Raw genomic sequence first — 20,301 nt, 5'->3', positions numbered from 1 at the left:
TGCTGACCTTGCAAAGCCCTCCCTCACTCAAATCAAAGTTAACTGCAAGTCATGTCATTATTTCCTTGATACCATGGTCCTCTTTGAAAATGAAGGACAAGGGGTGGCTAGGTGGCACAGTGAGTAAAGCCCTGGCCCTGGAGTCAGGAGGACCTGAGTTTGGTTCCGGCCTCAGACACTTAACACCCACACAAAAAAACTAGCAAGGTAACCTTGGGCAAGTTACTTAACCCCAATTGCCCTCCAAACAGCAAAAAAAAATAAAGGACAAACACAACCTAGCTGTACCAAACTTTCACAGGCAGAACATAAAGCTGAATCTGTAGGGTTTTTTGTTTTGTTTTGTTTTACCTCCAGAGCACTGAGCTTATTTTTGTGACATGGGAATGACTTGCTAGATGGAGCAATATGGAGGAATGGGGAAAAAATGGATGAAAGGGAAGAGAGCCCCTAAGGCAAAAATCTCTGTCACTCACCAGAAGGGAATGGGAGGCAGGAAGAGGGTGTGGAGGAAGGAGGGCAAAGAGAAAGGGAGGGAGATAGAATGGTCACAATATGCAATAGGAATGGAATAAACATTTATTAAACTTGGGTACTATGCTAAACACTTTGCAAATATTACCCTATTTGATCCTGACAATTACTCTGAGAAGTAGCTCCTATGTTGACCCCCATTTTAGAGATGAGAAAACTAAGACAGACTGAAGTTAAGGGACTTACCTATGGTCAGACAGCTAGTATCTAAGGATGTATTTGAACTTGGGTCTCTTGGACTCCAGTTCCAGTACTCTATCCACTGAGTCACTTAGCTGCCCCCAACAGGAGAAGAAAGGCATGCTTGGAAGGATTCTTATTCTGTCCCTTTCCCTGGAGAAAAAGGAAGGCAGGAGTGAGTCTATTTTGCTCTCCACAGTGACACCTCCAAGTTAAAATGTCTTTACTGAGAATTAACAGAAGATTCAGAAATCAAGATCCATGATACAAAATCGAACCCAATAATAGTTGGCATAGTATAGACTCCCTTACTTCTCCAAAGGGCTTATCCCAAATTCTAATAACAACATGCCATGTGAATTAAGGGTTTTATTAGGTCAGAGGAACCACAATCCTCCACCCCTCCCTGCCTCTGCTTTTATCTGGACAAATTGCATGTTATGTCAGCCCTGGTGTTGTTTAAGCACTTGTCAAAACAGGGTCTCCATGACTTAGGGCTAGTCTCTGGACTCTCCCCCTCCCTTAATTTACAACCTTGTTTTTCTGGACTTTCCCCCCCTTCAGTCTTGTTTCCTTGCTCTCACCTAGTTAAATTCTTACCATACCCACTGCCCTTGGGGTACTTCCTCTTCTAAATCTATGTACAGCAACTGAGTTTTAGTGGGGGTTGTAGCAGGGTCCAGCCAAATCCCACTTGTTTCCTTGTTATATCTTTCTCAGATTTTCCTCAAGGCAGTCTTGGGAAATACCAAAAATCACAGAAACTCTAATGAAATTGTTCCCTCCTTATCCCATCGTGAGCTGGGAGAATTCTCTTCTTCCTTTGCTTTAGCTTCCCTTTCTCTCTATTTGAACAAAAATCATCATAAATGATCATATACCTTAATAGTAGTTTCAAACAGCATAATTGTACAGCTGAGCATTGGAAAGGAAGAATATTTACAAATGCAGGCTCTGATGGCAGCAGGCAAGGCATTGAATGTCTTACACCCTTTTCCCCTTCTCCCCACTGGTCAGAAGGAAACAGGAAGAGAGCAATAAGGCAAGTAAATAGAGGAAAACTTCCTTAGGCAGCACTCTAGGAAAGCAAGGAGAAGAGAAGTGCTAAAGAGTGGAGTCCATTGAGTCTCAACAACTTCTCTATTGGGTTGGCCCAGTCTCCTCTGCTTCCATCTCCCTTCTCAGAAATGTCCAATCACAACTTTTCTCATCTGGTTAGCACTTTGCTTGTGCAAAGCAGGGCCAAAGCTGCCCTGTTCCCTTTCCCAACAAGTTTGACAGAATATAAGGACCTGGACACAGCCCTGTCTTCTTCTATGTTCTTTTCAGGCATATTCCTGAGCTCTCTGGATCCTCAGCTCTATGGATTGTATCCTAGAAGGAAGTTCCTCTCAAGCTCAAAAACCTACGAGGTCCTTCCTGGGGCACTCTGGATAAGTGTGCAGGCCCCCAGCACAGACTCTGCCCTTATCCCACCAAATCTCCATAGCAATGTCCCTGGGGGCAGGCAGTTTCATGAAAAAAGTGTCCATGTATCCTAGGGAGAGGGAGACTTCTTTGTGAGTAACCTTAAACAGGCAATCATTTCCATGAGGAGAAGAGAAGGTATTTCACTCTTTTATTTGCTTGAGTTTGAGGGAGAAGATTTTCCAAATATCAGGGTTGCTTTCTTTTATACTATAAGTTTTCCTAAATTGAATTTCCCCTGCTAGTATGTTCTCAGTGGTGATCTAAAGGGAATGCAGTAATGAGAGAATTAAGAGTTTTTAATGTATGGTTAAACGATTTGCTGACCAACTGAAGGAAAAAATCTAGCTAATAATGTGAAGAGTTTGAGTTCCAGTTTTCTGGCTGTGTGAGACCTTTCCTTTTCTACATAAGGCCTTCCCATTTCTCTCTCTTTAATCTTAGCCTATCTAATGATATTAAAAGCTGTGTGTCTAATCTTATAAGAACAGAGAAAAAGAATACTAGTATAAATTGCTACTCATATGCTGCCAAGTAGGCTAAAACACTGAGGGTATTTATTTAGATCAGACTCTAAAGTAACATAAATATAAAGCTTGAAAATGGGGGGGGGGGTTTAAATGTAAAATACCTCCTAATTAGTTTTATGAGGTGTGTCTTGCTCAATATGTCAGAAAATGACTGTGTTCAATTTCTCATTCTCGGCCTGTGGATTATTAGAGTCAGGTGGCCAATTATGATTCATTTGCAATTCCTATTTAGCCATTAATTAAAATCTACATACTTGACAGCAAATGCTACTGGAGCTCAGAAAGAAAATACTAGGTAAAACATTTCTGAAAAAAAGAAAAAGCTTTCATTTTCACCTTCCTCAAGAAGCCTCCAGGGTAACTATAGTAACTATAATTCCAAAACAAGAAGGAAATAGGCTTCTAACACATTGACTCTCCTGCTTTTAAATACTATGTTCTCTTTAAGGTCTCCCAAGATTCTGCTATGTCATCATGTGTGTTGGAGGGTAAGTGTTGGAAACAAGCCAGAGTCTGAGAGAACAGGCTATATTAGGTTCACCTGTCCCTTCTTAGAGAGAGAAGTAATGTTGCCAAAGGGGCTTATTTATTCTGTCTTTACTCTTTGATTGAAATTCAAAATGTGTGGATGTTAGTGTTTCTCAAACCAGATGATGCAAAGCCCTGTTAGGATTCCATCAAGATTCTTAGGCCACTGCTGAAACTGAACACTTCAGTGCTCCTAGAGCAAGGGTTCTTCTTTTTGGAGGAGAGAAGGCAGGGCAATTGGGGTTGTGACTTGCCCAAGGTCACCCAGCTAGTAAATGTTAAGTGTCTGAGGCCGGATTTGAACTCAGGTCCTCCTAACTCCAGGGTCAGTGCTCTATTCACTACACCACCTAGCTGCCCCTGGAGCAGGGGTTATTAAGCTGGTATTTGGGAACTTAAGTTTTATTTTGAGTATTTTGATTGCTGTATTTCAATACAATCAGTTTCCTTTGTAATCCTATGGATTTTTTTAAGCATTGAAAAACATTGGAGAACTGGCCAGTAAGTTTCACTAGACAGCCAAAGAAGCATCATTGACATACAACAAAGGTTAAGGATCCCTGGCTATACTATTTTGCCATAAGAAATAATGAGCAGGCAAATTTCAGAAAAACTTGAAAAGACTTATGTGAACTGATGCTAAGTGAAGTGAGCAGAACCAGGAGAGCATTGTACATAGTAACAGCAACACTACATGACTTAGCGATCCTCAGCAATATAATGATCCAAGATAATTCCAAAAGACTCATGATAGAAAATGCTATTTACATCCAGAAAAAGAACTGATGGAGTCTCAATGAAGATAAAAGCATACTATTTCCACTTCCTTTGGGGGTTTTGTGTGTTTGTGTTTTTTTTCCCTTTTCTTCTGTTTCTTCTTTCACAACATGGCTAATGTGGAAATATGTTTAACATGATTACACATGTATAACCTATAAAAGATTGCTTACCATCTTGGGGAGGGGGAAGGGAAGGTGAGAGGGAGAAAAATTTGGAACTCAAAATCTTATAAAAAATGAATGTTGGAAATTGTTTTTATGTGTAATTGTAAAAACTAAAATACTATTAAAAAATTTTTTTAAATCCCTGTCCTAGAAGGAGTAGGGATGTTCATATAGGAAGAACTGCTACTGCATTGTGACAGTTGGAAGTTCAGCGGAAGGAATGAGGGATATTGAATCTGGAGAAAAGTCAAGTAGCATATGACAAATATTTTTATACTCCCCTGTCCTTATGGAGGCCTTCTTTTCAGATTGGTGACTCCCACCCTGGGATCCCAGGACCCTTCCCTCGCTCTCTCCAACTCCTCCTCCTGTTTTGCCACATCGTCCTCTCTTTTTTTTCACCTGTTTTCCAGCTCCTGCTTTACATCTTGTCTTTACCTTTTAGAAAGCAGGCCCTTAATTTATGATCTCTGTCACCTGGGTGAGGGATTCAGTTAGTCTTCTTTTACCCCACAGGGCAGATTAGAGGAATGGACAGGAAGTGGAAAGGCTGCAAATTAAGGCTTGATGTCAAGGAAAATTTCTTAATAATTAAAACTATACAAAAGTGAAATGGTTTGCCTCTGGAGGTAATAGAATCCTATCATTGGAGGTCTTCAAGGAAAGGCTGAATAAGCACTTTTCAGATAGGGTTAGAAGGTTTTTGTTTTGTTTTGCTTTCACTTATGGGTTGGGCTAGATAATAAATATGAACACTTTTAGTTCTGAAATTTGGTGATTCTATCCAACTACTTAGATTCAACCCATTTGGCATATAAAAGGAATAAAAAAACACACCTATTCAATATCATAACTTTGTCACTGAAGCAACACACTCTGGAAGAAGGGGCGAGGGACAGTCTCAATAGTACCCTGACACTTACTGGAATCTTCCTGAGAATTTCCAAATCAGGTAGAAAATATACTAATGTCTCCATGTTTTGAGTTTTTATCAAAGAGCTTAGAGACAGTTGGGGGGGGGGAGTGGGAGAGAGAGAGAGAGAGAGAGAGAGAGAGAGAGAGAGAGAGAGAGAGAGAGAGAGAGAAGAGTAATGAATTGTCATTCTGTGTTTTTGTGGAGGGGAAAAAAGTAAGCTACGACTTTTGTTTGAATCTAAAGGAGAAACTAATAATCATAATAAGGCACAAGTTAATTTCATTTCAGATACAAACAATTTCTCCATAGAGGAATTGCTAAGTTAATTTTTCAACATCAAGAAAAAGTTGTTTCTTCATTATTCAGAGTATCATATTTTTTACCTTCTCCATGAGTGGAATAGGGGCTAGGAGGGAGAGAATTTGGAACAGAAAAGAAAAATAAAATTTTAAAAAGTTTAAAACAACCACAACAATGAGAAAGTCATTTGAACATGCCAATAACAATTCAGGACATTTTAGATGAATTAGGATTGCATTTTCTAACTGATCCACGAAAGGCTTTCCTTGTCCCCTCAATGAAGAAGATGCCTGCATTTGACATTGGGTCAAAAACCAAAACACCCTTTGAATTGTCATGTGCAGCAATCTGCTTCTTAGCTGAATGACAAAGTGAAATTTCCAAGAAATTCTTGTAGTAGGGATTAAAATTTTGGTAAGTGAAGGTGTTCAAAAGGATTTCTTAAATAGTAAAGGGAAAAAAAGTAGTAATTTATAGAGTGTTTTTCCCCTAAAGAGTGAAAACAGTTTTATGATGAGCTACATCTAAACTAGGAGCAGGGGGAGGAAATGTATTCATTAGCTACTTGGGGTTTCTATGCTGCACCCCAGAAAAAGAAAATTATGGAATGAGAAAAGCTATAAGAAACCTCAGAGGTCATCTAATCAAACCACCTTATATTATAGATGAGCAAATTAAGATCTAGAAAGGGGGATTTACTTGCTCTTAGTCACACCCACTGAATGACAAAGTTAGAAGTCAAGTTTTCTGCCTCTCAATTCAGTGTTCCTCCAATCATAGTATTTAGAAGCATAAATATAAAGTCACAGGAGAAAAAAAGACTAAATGCTGAATGAATCAAGGAAAATCAGATAATATTAAGTGCTTCAGAAGGGCAATAAACAAGGCTAAGAGTTGAATAGGAAGAAGAATTGGGATAGATAGAATTTAAGAAATTGTATAAAGCGTTCAAAACTACTGAACTGGTCCCTATCGCAAAAGTCTTATCTTTTTAAAAATACCACTAACCATTCTCCTGATTCTATTTAACTGTGAATCATGGAGCATCATGAGCTCAGAACTGAAACTTCAGGTGACCCAAAGAGTCATAATGCAAAGATGCATTGTGGGTGTTTGCAAACTGTAGCACATTACCAAATGTTAAACCTAGGGATGATAACAGGGGAATGATAGATGCATTCCTGAAGCCACGAACATACACACAGACACACACACAAACACACACACACACAGACACACACACACACACACACACACACACACACACACACACACACACACACACACCTTCTTTCAGCTGTCAACAATTCCCTCAGATTCTTAAAGGAATATTCACAGTTTCTGAACACTGGTGATCGATTTGGTGTGGCTGTCAAGATTAACCCTCAGGTTTATGATCATCAGATGGAGTGATAAATTTACTTTGATGGAGCAGTTTGGGAAGGAAGAAAGAGGATGGTAATAGTTGTTAAGGAATCTTGAATATCACCCCTCCTTGAGGGTAGAGACTAGTCTCACTTTTGTACTTGTATCCCCAGAACCTTACATAGTACCCACCTAGCAATAGTAGCATTTAATAAATGTTTGGTGGTTCCATTTTGCTGAAGTCCTTTGGGTTCTCCACCATTTTCCAGGAACCTCTTCATCCTGCAAAATCCCATCAGCCCTGGCACTTTCATATGATCAATACCCTCTGCCTCTGAGCCCCCTCGGATTAGAGAAGAGATGAGAGAGCTTCTCTCAGAAACTCCATTTAAGGAGGCCATTTCTTCATTTGCTATCTGTCTTCACTTCTCCATTTTGGCTCATCCCTTTTCAGCTTCCTTTCATGTGTTGTCTTTTCCCATCAGATTGTAAGCTCTTTGAAGGTAGGGACTGCCTTTTAGTTTGTATTTGTATCCCCAGCATTTAGAATAGTGCCTGCCATAGTAGGCTCTTAATAAATATTTATTAACTGACCATTTCAAATAAATATAAGAAAACCTACATGGAAGTAGAACACCAGTGGATGGATATAGATGTCCCTTCCATGGGTACTTATGGCCAATGATTGCTGCTATCATCACCACTACTGCTACTGCAGCCTTTTCCTTCTTACCCTTCTTGTCTCTAGATTTAATTTTTGTCTCTAGAAATTTAATCAGCCATAACTTGTTACTACAATTAGGTCATTTTTAAACCTTGCTGCAATAAAATAGACCCTCAGGCCCACATGGTTCCCTCCTCTATTACTTTATGGAATTATAGTAAACCTAACACTTAGGTAGAGGTTTGGCTCCCTGCCTTAATCTAAATTTTCACTTATTTCTAACTATACATGAGTTTCTTTATAGTTGAGGCAAAATTTAGATACCAAGAGTATTTGAGAAAATAAGCTATCAGCCTATGTTCCAGTGTCTGTTAATGGATAGGCACCAGGAAAAGAAAATGGAGAAAGGAGCAGACCTTTTCTTGAAATTTTCTCCTCATTTGAAGAGGTAGAACAATGATGTAGATAAAACCAATGCCTGCAGTTCAATCCTGCTTTTTTCCTTCTCCTTTTCCCTCGTGCTTCTGGTAAAGAAATTCTTTCTAATTCAGCTCCTGTTTTTGAGGGGATCATCTTCCTTCTAGTCACCCACACTCTTAATTTTGCTTGTACTCACCCCACATGCCCAGTCTCTTGCCAGGTCTTGCCATTTCTACTTTTACAGCATCTCTCACATAAGTCCCCTTCCCTCCACTCATAGCCGCCATCTTGGCACAGGCACTTATTTCCCATCTCATACCTGAACTATTGTCCTAGCCTTTTCATTGTTCTTCTTTCCTCAAAACTCTCCCTACTACAATCCATCTCAAATTCATTTGCCAAAGTGTTTTCCTATAGCACTAGTATAACCATTCCATCCTCATACTCAGTAACCTCCAGTGACTCACTATTACTTTTAGAATCAAATATAAAATCCCTTGTTTGGCATTTAAAGCCCTTCACAAACTGCCTTCCAGCCTTTCATACACTTTACTCCCCTCCATGCATTCTATAATCCAATGAAACCATCCTTGTTGATGTTCCTCAAATACATTCAAACACAACACTCAACTTCTAAGCTCTACGTCCTTTTTTGTTGTTGTTGATTTACTGATCTGTGGAATGTTCTCCCTGCTTTCCTCCATCTCCTGGCTTCCTTCAAAATACAGTTCAAGTTACACAAGAGGCTGTTCCCAATCACCCTTAATGACAGTATTTCCCCCTTAAGATTACCTTCAATTGCACTGTATACCTCTTGTATATATGAATTTTGTATATTCTCTCATCCTTCTCATCCTTCCCCCCACATAAGCTTTAGGGCAAGAATTTTTTTTTCTTTCAGCCTTGTTTTGTAACCCCAGCACACAGTGAGCACTTAATAAATATATTTTTTTTAATCAAATGACATTGGGAGGGGAGAAGGAAAGGCACTGGCAGCTGAGATTAAGAATGACTTTAGAGATAAGTCATAGAGATAACTGAGCTTTGAAGGAAAGGAGGGATTCTAAGAGAGGAAGTTGAGAGGAGAATGAATTCCACAATTATGGTGGACAACCTGTGCAAAGGTATAGAAATGAACGCTAGAGTGCCATGTATGAGGAATAAATAGTAAGGCTCAATAACCAAGTGAGTGAAGGGAAATAATGTACAAAGCTGGAAACATAAAGTTGGATCCAGGTTAAGAAGGGTTTTAAATACCAGTCTAAGGAGTACATATTTGATCCTAGAAGTAATAGGAAGATGGTGGAGTTTATTGAATAGGGTAGTGACATGGTCAGATCTGTGCTTTAGAAAGATCACATTGGCTGCTGTGTGGAAAATAGAGAAGAGAGAGATGAGTCAGGGAAGACAATTAGAAGATTATGGCAATAGTTCGGGCAAGAGGTGGCAGTCATGTGAATTCAGAGAAGGGGACGTAGGCAAGAGATATTCTGAGGTATCATCAAAAAGATTTAACAACTAATTTGATGTGAGAGATGAGGGAGATTAATGAATTAAAGATGACTATGAGGTTGTGACTGGAAGAATTGTGGTGCATGCATCAGAAATTGGGAAGCTCACTAAAGGGGTAAATTTATGGAGCAAAGATAATGATTTATATTGTGGACATGTTTCAGGTTTTTGGGACATTCAGTCTGAAATTTCCTAGAATCAGTAATCTTCAAGAGCTCAGGAGACAGATTAGGCTAGGTATATAGATCTGGGAGTCAAGTGCACAGAATAATATACAAACCGGTAGGAGCTGATGAGTTTGCCAAGTGAAAGAATAGAGAAAGAAGAAAAGAAGTCCCAGGATAGAATCTAGGGGTACACAGGTAGTGGTTAAGGGGTACAATCTAGTTGACAATCCAGAAAATGATACTGAGAACAAACTATCAAATAGTTGAGAGAAGAATGAATAAAGCAGAGTCACACAAGCCCAAAAAGGAAATAGTGTGTAGGAAACAGTACCAACTGCTTAAGAGAAGTCAAGAAAGGATTGAAAATTGGGAAAAGGTCATCAAATTTGGTATTTAAGAGATCACTAGTAATTTTAGAGAGGGCAATTTCAGTTGAATTTAGAAACCAGATTTCAAAGGGTTGAAAATTGAGTGAGAGGAGGAGTAGGAGCCCTGAAAGTAGACAGCTTTGTCTACAAGTTTGCCTATGAAAGGAGAAGAGTGATAGGTTATAATAATGGAATGGCAGATTCAAGTCAGAGTTTTTTCAGCATAAAGAAGACCTGGGGATGAAATAGGTCTTCCTCTATGCTACATTTATGTCCATCTCCAAAGTTTATCTTGTAGAACATATTGTGCATGCTTCAAGTACTGGGGCCTCAATTACCAGTCCTTCATTACACTAGAAGAATTGGATAACCACTTGAGTTTATTGAATAAAGGCATAACTTGATTGGACATGTTTAAGGAAAATCTCTCTGACAGATATTCAAAGGATAGACTAGAGTGGGAGAGAGACTTGGGGCAGGAAGACCAATTAGGAGAGTATTACAAAAATCTAAGCAAGATATTAATCAAGTCCTGAATAGTGGTTGTGCAAATAGAAAGGATCATATAGGAGAGATACTGTGGAGGCAGAAATGGCACCATTTGGTGACTGATTGGATATGTGACATAAGAGTGAGGAGTCAAGATAATGATTATTGACCAGAGTGAAGAATTTGAGATGATGAACCTGAGGGACTGAAAATGTGGTGGTTCCTGAAACAGAGGAGTAAGGGAAAAAAAGAGATTTGTGGGAAGGGTAATAATTCCCACGTGGGGCATTTTGAGTTTGTGATGTCTCTGGGACATTTTGAAATGTCCAACAGGCAGCTGATGATGTGGGACTGGAACTCAGGGGAGAAACTAATGATGGATATATGGATCTGTTAGTCATCCCCATAGAGATGATAATTAAACCTATAAGAGTTGCTAAGGTTACCAAAAACAAGATTGTAGTGAGAGCAGAGGGTACAGGACAAGGCCTGGGGAAACAACTACAGTTAGAGAGAATGATTTAGATGTTGTGCTGACAAAGGCAATCTAGAAGGAATTGTAAGAGAAAAAGAAGGGGAAACCAGGAGGGAAGAGAGTCGTGAAAGCCCAGAGAAGAATATTAAGAAGGCAGTCAGCAGTGTCAAATGCAGCAGAGAAGTCAGTTTGGCTGAAGACTTCGAAAAGGTCATCATACTTAGCAATTAGATCATTGGTAACCCTGGAAAATAAAGCAGTTTTAGTTGAGTGTTTTGAACAGAAGCCTCATGGAAATTGGTTAAGGAGAGAGTGAGAGGGGAGGAAGTGGAGGCAACTTTTTCTGGAAAAGTTTTTGAGAAGTGCTCTGTACGTACACAATATTTTTGGTTGTGGCAGCTAGGTGCCACAGTGGATAGAGTGCTGAGCTTGGAGTTAGGAAATACCTGAGTTCAAATTCAGCCTTAGACACTTACTAGCTATGTAACCCTGGGCAAGTCACTTAACCTCTGTTTTCCTCAATTTCCTCAACTGTGAAATGGGGATAATAATAGCATCTGCCTCCTAAGGTCATTGTGAGGATCAAACGAGATAATAATTGTACAGCATTTAGCAGTGACTGGCACATAAGAAATACTGTATAAATGTTTATTCCTTTCCATTCCCTGGTGTCAGTAGATTTTTTTTTCAGTCACCTAGAATGCAGTTTTTACCCAGATTTGTTAGCCTGAAATGACAAAGTACCACTTTGACCTCTTACTGATTTACCTGAAAACATGGAAACAGAGTCTGATATTTCTGTTTGTTGGGCTTTACACTGGTCAAAAGCCAGCTCCTATTTTGGGGAATAGTGCACAAGATAACTTAAAAAAAAAAAACTCTTTTTAATCGGAACGAGGTCTGTGATACTAAAAAAACAACTCTTGTTAATCGGAACGAGGTCTGTGATACTATTTCCACTCCCCACCCCACCCCCAGAGAATTACTGCAATTATTATTCTATTCTACTGCTAAAAAGTGAACTACATTTCAGACCTCTGTTCTGTTCCACCTCATTGTCAGTGTTCATGGTTTTGGGTCTGGGCTCTTGAACACATCCAGTTTGCCTAATATGGAACTTGATGCATCTACTACCACATGAGTGTGGTTGACCTCCTTTAATTAGCTGCCTAAATCTTATAAACCTGATGAAACCAAGTTAGTTGCTCTCTTTTCCATCATCTCTTCATTTGTTCCCATTTCTGTGACTCCAGCCTAAACTAGTGAGAGGGAAAGGACCTCCCTTGCTTACCTCTTTTTACTCCAGCTTCAAAAATTGGGTCCAGTAGTGTTCGTTTCTGCCTCCTAAGTTTCAGGTGCCAGAGGTGATTCTCATAGGACCAGGAGTTTGAGCCATGGTAACATTGGTGACTTTGAGCCATCAACCTGCATTCCACATGCAGTAAGGAAGTCAGACTGGTATAGACAAGAGGACATAGTCGGCTAATCAAAGGGTACTTACCCCACCTCCACTCCCACTCCCACTTATGTGGTAGCGAACAAGTGGCTCTACATTAGGTGAACTGGGCATGCTCAATAGTCTCGGTTACACTTTGCTTGAAAGGGCACCTCATAGCATGGCTATAAAATCATATGAGATGACTAATGTGAAAATATGTTTAACATGAACTTTGCTTTTCTTTGACTAGGAAAAAATGTTTAATATGAATGTATATGTAGAGCCTACATCAGATTGCAAGCCATCTTGGGAGAAGGGAGGGGAGAGAGAAAATTTAGAACTCAAAATCTTATAGAAGTGAATGTTGTGAACTAAAAATTAATTAATTAATTATGTTTTAAATTATATGAGATTAAAAAACAAGTTCCTTTAATGGACTTAACTTTTTAAAAATACCTTTCTATCAACACTAACCAGGAAATATCTTAATGAAGTCACTAGCAAACACTACTGATCTTCATATAACTCTGATATTTTTTTCCATTTTTTTTTTAATCACTAATTTCGCTGATGGGAAAAGAACTCTGGAGAGAAAACTACCAATGCATCTGCTCTGAAACTTTTGCTCATAGAGCATTGCTTAGAGTATATTTGAATAATTTATCCAAGGTCACACGGCCACACAGTCAGAGGGGAGCTTTGAATCCAGGTCTGTTCTGATTCCAAGATCACCTGTCTATTTTCTTACTTAGAGTTTGAAACGTTTACCAATTGGTGAAAGGTTGAAAAATTATGGTATATAAATATAATGAAATAGCATTGCCCTATAAGAAATGGCAAAAGTTATGGCACTGTTCTTTGAATATTTGTAGAATTCACTTATTAAAATCTGGTCCTGGAGTTTTTCCTTTGGGAACTAATTCATGGCTTATACAATGTCTTTTCCTGAGGCTAAGTTGTTTAAATTATTTGTTCTTGTACTCTTAGAGTGTTTTACATTTTTGTAAATATTCATCCATTTCGTTTAAGCTATCACTTGTGTTGGCACACAATTGGGTAAAATAGTTTCTAATAATTCCTTTTATTTCCTCTCCATTTGCTAAAAATTATTCATTTTAATTTTTGACATTGGTATTTGTTTTTCCTATCTCTTTTTCTTAATCAGATTGGCTCATGGTTTATCTATTTCATTTGTTTTTCTCTAAAAACAACTTATTAATTCAATGGGGGTATTTTGCTTGATATTCTGTTAATCTCTGATTTATAATTTGCATTTTTGTATCAGATGAAGTTTATTTATTTACTTATTTATTTTTAGCTTTTTTAAGGTACATAACCAATTCATCAATCTGATCTTTTTCTTTTACATTAATGGAAGTGTATACAGATATACATTTTCTCATAAGGACTTCTTTGACTCCATCCCATAAGTTTTGGAATGTTTTCTTATTGTTGTAATTTTCTTAGATGAAACTCTCCATTATTTTTATGATTTGTTCTTTGACTCACCAATTCTTTAGGATTAAATTATCTGCTCTCCATTTGTAATGACAAGCAAAGAAGTAGTCAATATCTTGTTTCAAATATTTAGTTGACACCTTGTTTCAGTTCAAGTTTCTTCTGAGCCTTGCCCATGATTGAGAAGCAGAGGGGGGCGGAGCCAAGATGGCAGAGTTTAGAAGCACGACCTTCCCACAGCTCCTGATTCCACCCTCCCCAATCCATGTAAAAAGGGGATTCTAAACAAACTTTGGAGCTGCAGAACCCACAAAATGACACAGAGAAGCTAACCTCCCACTGAGGACAGCCCTGCAGGCCAGCAGGAATCCAGCACAGCATTCTGGGAGCCGAGCCCAGCCCCACGCCTAGGCTTTAGCCCCAGAGCAGACCTGACCAGCTGCCAGCAAGAGGGACTCCAGATCAGTAGCAGCTGTGGCCATTTCCAGATTTATCAACACATAGACACAAAGGACAAAGTGAGAGGTCAGTACAGTCTGGACTTTGGGACCAGTAAGTGGGAGTGCGTGGCTTTTACCCCCAGGGCGAAAAACCGCTGAGATGCTGGCACAGCTAGTCAGCACCACATGGAGGCTTCAGTTCTAGGCCTGCAGAGTGTAGGGGGACCAAGCACCAGTCTGAGGGGTAATCGCTCTTGCTTTAACCTGCTTGGATCTGGATTGCAGTCTAGGGTGGAGGTTCTGGGGTGTGTGTCCAGCTTGCCAGAGGGTATGGAGACCTCAGAGAGGGCACCCATCTTATACCTCCGGCAGCTGAGAAAACCCCAGTATTTGGGACTAAAGCTCCCTGTCTGGTGGCAGAGTACTACTGTGGCAAAAAGCCCAAAAGTCAAGTAATTGAGTGGCAAAATGAGCAGGCAAAGGAAACAAAGCAGACAGAAGAGCAAAGCATGGAACAGGAGGAAAACAGTGAAGTCAGAACTCCTGCACCAAAAGCTTCAAAGGAAAATACAAGCTGGTTACAGGCCATAGAGGACCTTAAGAAGCAGATAAGAGAAGTGGAGGAAAAATTGGGAAGAGAAATGAGAAAAATGCAAGAAAATTAGGAAATGAGAGTCAACAGACTGACTGAGGAAAATAATACCTTAAAAAACAGACTGACTCAAATGGCAAAGGAGGCCCAAAAAGGCAATGAGGAGAACAATGCCTTAAAAAGCCGAATTTGCCAGATGAAAAAAGAATCTCAAAAGCTCAATGAGCAGAATCATTGCTTCAGAATTAGATTGGAGCAAATGGAAGCTAATGACTTTATGAGAAATCAAGATGCTGTTAAACAGATCCAAACAAACGAAAGAATAGAAGGCAATGGGAAATATCTCATGGGAAAAATCACTGACCTGGAAAATAGATCCAGGAGAGTTAATTTAAAAATTATTGGACTACCTGAAAGCCATGACCAAAGTAAGAACCTAGAAATCATCCTCCAGGAAGTTCTCAAAGAAAACTGCCCTGATTGAGAAGCAGAACTTGTGAATCCCACAAATTGTGAACCCTAGAACCTGTGAACTCCTGTTGCAGAGGAGCTAATGACCATATATAAGGAGAAGCCCAGGCTGGAGAGAGCAGAACTGAGAACGGAGCTCTTGTGGTAGAGAAGGAAAAAACTTGTGGTATACCAGCACTCTATGTTTCTTCTGTCTTGTTGTTTGTGATGTTTCTTTGTGATACTTTCTACAGAAGCCCTGGGACCTTACTGGAAGCCCTGAAAGAGGATTTTCTGTTTGTCTGTTTACAGAAGTCCTGGAGGAGGGTTCTGGAGGTCCTGGGACTTTACTGATGGTTTGTATTGACCTCCTGGACCTTGTTTGTGGGTCTGTGTTGATTTCTATGTTGATGATTTGTGTTGAGTTCTCAGATATTGTTGGTGGGTCTGAGTTGATTTCACAGGCAGATAGTGAATTGATGATAGTGCTGGCAATGTGCATGAATATTATTGTGGCTCTGTCAAGCTTTGTCTTCCCAGAAACAGGAACTCTGAGGGACTTGAGGTGGACTGGACACTGTGAACTTCAATATGAAGTGGGAACTGGACAAAGAACTGGACAAGGAGCTGGACAAGGAACTGGGAGCTGCCCTGCCTTTGAACCCAGGTGACAGTTGTGTAAATTCAGGCAGGAGCTGGGACCATGGAAAAGGAACCATGGAAGCTGAGAGCCAGCCTCAAGTCAAGATGAAAAGATCTCTTCTTCAATACCTGATGTTGACTGAGAAGATTATGATTTACTGTGACCTAGGGGTGGAGAACTTTGACCTTTGTACTTTGTAAGTACTTTGACCTTTGTATGAGCCTCCTTAAGAATGACTGAATTAAGGGCTTACTGAATGATTGAGTTACTAAATGAATGTACTTTGTTTAAAACTTTGTGGCCACTTTGGTGAAAACTATGTGGCCATTTAGTGATAAGATGTTATGCCATAACATTGTGAATGCTGTGCTTTTGATTTCTGTGAATGTTTTGCTTTAATTTACTGCTGAATAGAGAGTTCACTATACTATGTAATCAGAACTTTGAAGCTATTCACAGCAGCAGTCCTCTGGAAAGCTATTCAGGCTTGGCTTTACAACAATTTCAGTTTGAATCCCTTCCTTAAAAGCTCTTCATTGATTATAATTCTTATTGTTTTGTGGTCATAAATAGGTGTATTTAATATGAGAGTTTTATTTCCTAAAACATCATCAATTTTTTAAAAAAATATCATGCATCTGTTAGAATGATAAATGCTCCATTCTATTACCATTCAGCAATTATAACAGATGTATCATATTTAACTTTTCTAAAGTTCTAATCGGGAACTTCTTTCTGGTTCATCTTTTATTAATTTTGTCTGCATCTGAAAGGAGTACATTGAGTCTCCAACTATTATAGTTTTGCTATTTCTGTTATTTGGTTAAATTTTTCCTTTAAGTACAGAAGTACTATGCCATTTGGTGCCTGTATATTAAGCATTATTTTTTTTTCACTTTATTTGGTCCTTTTGTTGTTGTTTAATAAATTTTTCATTCATGTCTGACATTTAATATGGGAGTGGTTTGCCATTCCTTCTTTAGTTCATTTTACAGATGAGGAAACTGAGGCACACAGAGTTAAGTGACTTACCCAGGGTCACACAGCTAGTACACGTTTCTGGCTAAATTTGAACTCAGATCTTCTTTGCTCTGGGCCCATTTCTCTTCCCACTGTGTCATCTAGCTTCCCTTGATACCAGTAAGTATTATATAATCTTGGTATTTATCTCTTTTAGCCACATTTATTTTATTTTCACCTTTTCTGAGATCATGATTGCTATCCTTTCATTATATTTTCTCTGACCTGAAAACTCTACGCTTTAAGTATGAAAAACAGTTCTAGGAGTTTTCCTTTCCAATTTTTCTTTCAGGAGATGACTAGTAGCTCCTGTTTTCTCTTTTCCCTCTGGTTCTATTATGTCTAGTAATTTTTTTGGGGGGGGTGGTTTTGTTTTGTTTTTTTAATATTTTATGCAGGGATTGTATATGTTCATGGTTTTTGGAGAATCCAGTGATTCTTAAATTGCCTCTCCTTGATACCTTTTTCCAGGTCAGTCATTTATTATAGTAAATGCTTTATATTTTCTTCTACTATTTTTCTTCTTCTAATTTTGTTCCACTACTTCTTATTTTCTCATGTAATCATTGAGTTTAGTTTGATCTACTCTATTATTTAGAGAATCTGTTACTTTCAACCTTATGATCCATACTATTTATTCTCTTTCCATTTTTTTTATCCAGACCTCTTTTTTCATTTTTAAAAGACTTCATTTCTTTCAGATATTCTTATAATTTTTTGTGCCCAAGACATTTTTTCCCTCTGAATATCTGCTTATAGTCATTATAGAGTTATTCTCTTCTTCTAGGCTTATCACTTGGAAATTACTGGATTAATAATCTTTCTTTATACTATTAGAACTATGTGGGATAGAAACCACTGCCAGATCTTCAAAATCGGGGTCTGAGTCGGGACATCAGAAAAGGTCTTTATTCTTTCTCATGAGAAAGGACACAGCTGTTGTTGCTCAAGGGGTATCAGCCAAGGAGTGCCAATTGCAGAAACTCACAGTCTTCTGTTATCCTAATCCTAACCTGGCCCACTCCCCTATCCGGTCTCATCATTGCTTGGCGAGATGGGCTCACAATCTCAAGATAATTGGTGCAAAGCAATCTCAATCCTTCATTAACATAATTATTTGTGAATTAATATCCTATCAGAGGATGGTGTTTTCCAATCCTTTGTTATGCACCAAATTTGGAGACCGCCAATGAGAGTTAGAGTTGACAATCTTTTATTATCGTAATTATTCATTTTACCCTTCTACCCAATCAGAAGGAAACATCCTTCACTCTCTTATTTGTGCATATCTACACATCAAATTTGGGGGCAACCAATGAGAAGAAGGCTAGTGTTGTTTTCCTTTAAGTTTCATTTCCTCTTCCCAGAGCCTGTGGAAACTTAACCCTTTGCTATCTCTCACAGATATCTTCTATTTACTCATTTCTCCAGTATCCATTCCTGATTTGAGACTTTGTGTCAGGGCCAGGCTTTACCTTGTCCCACACTCTTGAATGTAATGACCCTGTTAAGTCCTGATCTAACCTTCCTGCCTTCCTGTTTTCATCTTTCACTTCCTTTGGAGTGTTTGTGATCAGAGTACTGGCAGCAGAGCTATTGGCTCTTCCTGTCATCTATCCTTACTGAGGCTTTCTTCATGGGGAAGGCAGGTAGTTCTGCCACTTCAGCCTCCTAGGACCTTCCTGGTCAAGATACTGCTATCTTCTAAGACTTCAGTGCTCTGGACCCTGCCATGGTCCTCCTTCTCTCCTCTGGTATCCCAGTTGGAGTGATTTTGCTTCTTTCCTCCTAAGACTTCCCCATGGTTGTATTGCCTTTCTGTTTCTCCTAGGAATTTCCCCAATCAGAGGGCTGCTATTTCCATCCTTCTCCCTACCTCTCACAATTTTTTGATCAGGGTGTTACCTTGGACTTCATTGATAGAGGTACTGCTGAAAGGTTATAGCCTGTTTATCTATGTTTATATGGGCTTCTCTGGAAGTATCTCCCTCTTAATGTCTGCACATCCTGAATCTTCTTGTACATTTCTAGTATGGATGAAGGAGTTTATTGCCATTTCTCTTCAGATTTGTTGCTCATTGTTCAATCTAATTTATTTTTTCCATTTCTGGAGTAAAAGTGGAAGAACTGGGCTCCTCTACAGCTTTCAGGTCAAGTCTTCAACAAGCCTTTATTTTTTTTTAATTAAGTTAAATTTTATTTTTATGAAGATCCTCTTTTTCACCTTCTTACCTACATCCTTCCCTCTATTGAATAAGAAAAACAAAACTCCTATTCACGTGTTGGTCATATTAAAAAAAAATGTAATCTCAGTCTACATTCTGAGTCTGTCATCTCTCTACCAGGCAATGGGTGGTAGCATGTTTCTCACCATAAGTCCTCTGGAATTGTTGTTGGTCATTGTCAAAATGCAATTAACTAACACTTATTATTTGGTGAACACTGTGCTACTAGGGCAAATGCCTACTTTCTGCAAGTCACTATGATGGTCCTAGTGATTCAAATACTTAAAAAAAAAAACAAACCATGAAATAACTACTTGTCTCAAGAAGTTTATATTCTACTGGGGGGGTGGAATGTGGAGGGAAACCTGCATAAAGAAAAATAAATGCAAAAGTAATTTGATAGGGAAAAGACATTAATGGGGGGAGTGATGTTAATGTTGGGGAGGAGGATTGTGAAAAAAGTGGCATTGAGCTGAGGCTTGATAAAAAGAAATTCAGAGAGACAAAAAGAAAGAGAAAGCAATGCATTCTAGGCATAAGAACATGTATAATGTCATGAAGGTAAGAGATGAAATATTGATTTATGGAACAACTTCTGTAATAGTTTTATCTTCCATTCACCTTTTCAATCAATCAACATTTATTTAGCACCTACTATCATGTGTCAGTCACTGTGCTAAGTGCTGGGAAAATAAAAAGAGGCAAAAGAGAGTCCTGTCCTCAAGGTGCTTACAATCAAATAAGGCAGACAATGTGCAAACAAATATATACAAATCAAGCTATATATTAGATAAATAGGAAATAATTAAAAGTAGGAAAACACTGGAATTAGGAGTGATTAGGGCAGGCTTCTAGTAAAACATGGGATTTTAGTAGAGATTTTAAGGAAGCAAGAGGGGTCAGTAGTTGGAGCAGGGGAGGGAGAGCATTTCAGGCATGGAGGGCAGCCAGAGAAAAATTCCTGGAGCTGAGTGATTCAGTGTCTTGTTCAGGGAACATCAAAGCGGTTATCTTACCCATTCTCATTTTCAAATCATACTGTTAAATAGAAGAAACAACTGAACCTAAGAACAGGTAGGTGGCACAGTGAATGGAGTACCAGGCCTGAAGTCAGGAAGATTCATCTTCCTGAGCCTAATTTCAACAAACGGGAGAAGGTGGGGAGAGGTAGCTCTA

General features: G+C 38.9%; 1 protein-coding gene and 1 long non-coding RNA gene across 3 annotated transcripts in view; one reads left to right on the top strand and one right to left on the bottom strand.

The window, feature by feature from the left end:
• JKAMP (JNK1/MAPK8 associated membrane protein) overlaps positions 1-20,301 on the top strand; it is a 449,359-nt gene that overhangs the window by 24,888 nt on the left and 404,170 nt on the right. The gene's annotated exons all lie outside the window — the stretch shown is intronic.
• The window catches only part of LOC138164352 (uncharacterized), a 55,026-nt gene that overhangs the window by 2,517 nt on the left and 32,208 nt on the right, over positions 1-20,301 (bottom strand). For both annotated transcript variants that reach the window (XR_011169039.1, XR_011169040.1), the window contains exons 2-3: positions 12,151-12,314; positions 721-867 (exon numbers count right to left, since the gene is read on the bottom strand). This is a non-coding gene — a long non-coding RNA (uncharacterized lncRNA). The remainder of the gene's footprint in view (positions 1-720; positions 868-12,150; positions 12,315-20,301) is intronic.

The sequence above is a fragment of the Petaurus breviceps genome, unplaced genomic scaffold, assembly GCF_028583685.1.
Source record: "Petaurus breviceps papuanus isolate PSGF00001 unplaced genomic scaffold, PetGlider_PUasm1.0 189, whole genome shotgun sequence".
NCBI lineage: Eukaryota > Metazoa > Chordata > Mammalia > Diprotodontia > Petauridae > Petaurus > Petaurus breviceps.
Note: the sequence above shows the minus strand (reverse complement) of the source record. Positions and strands in the feature narration are given on the sequence as shown.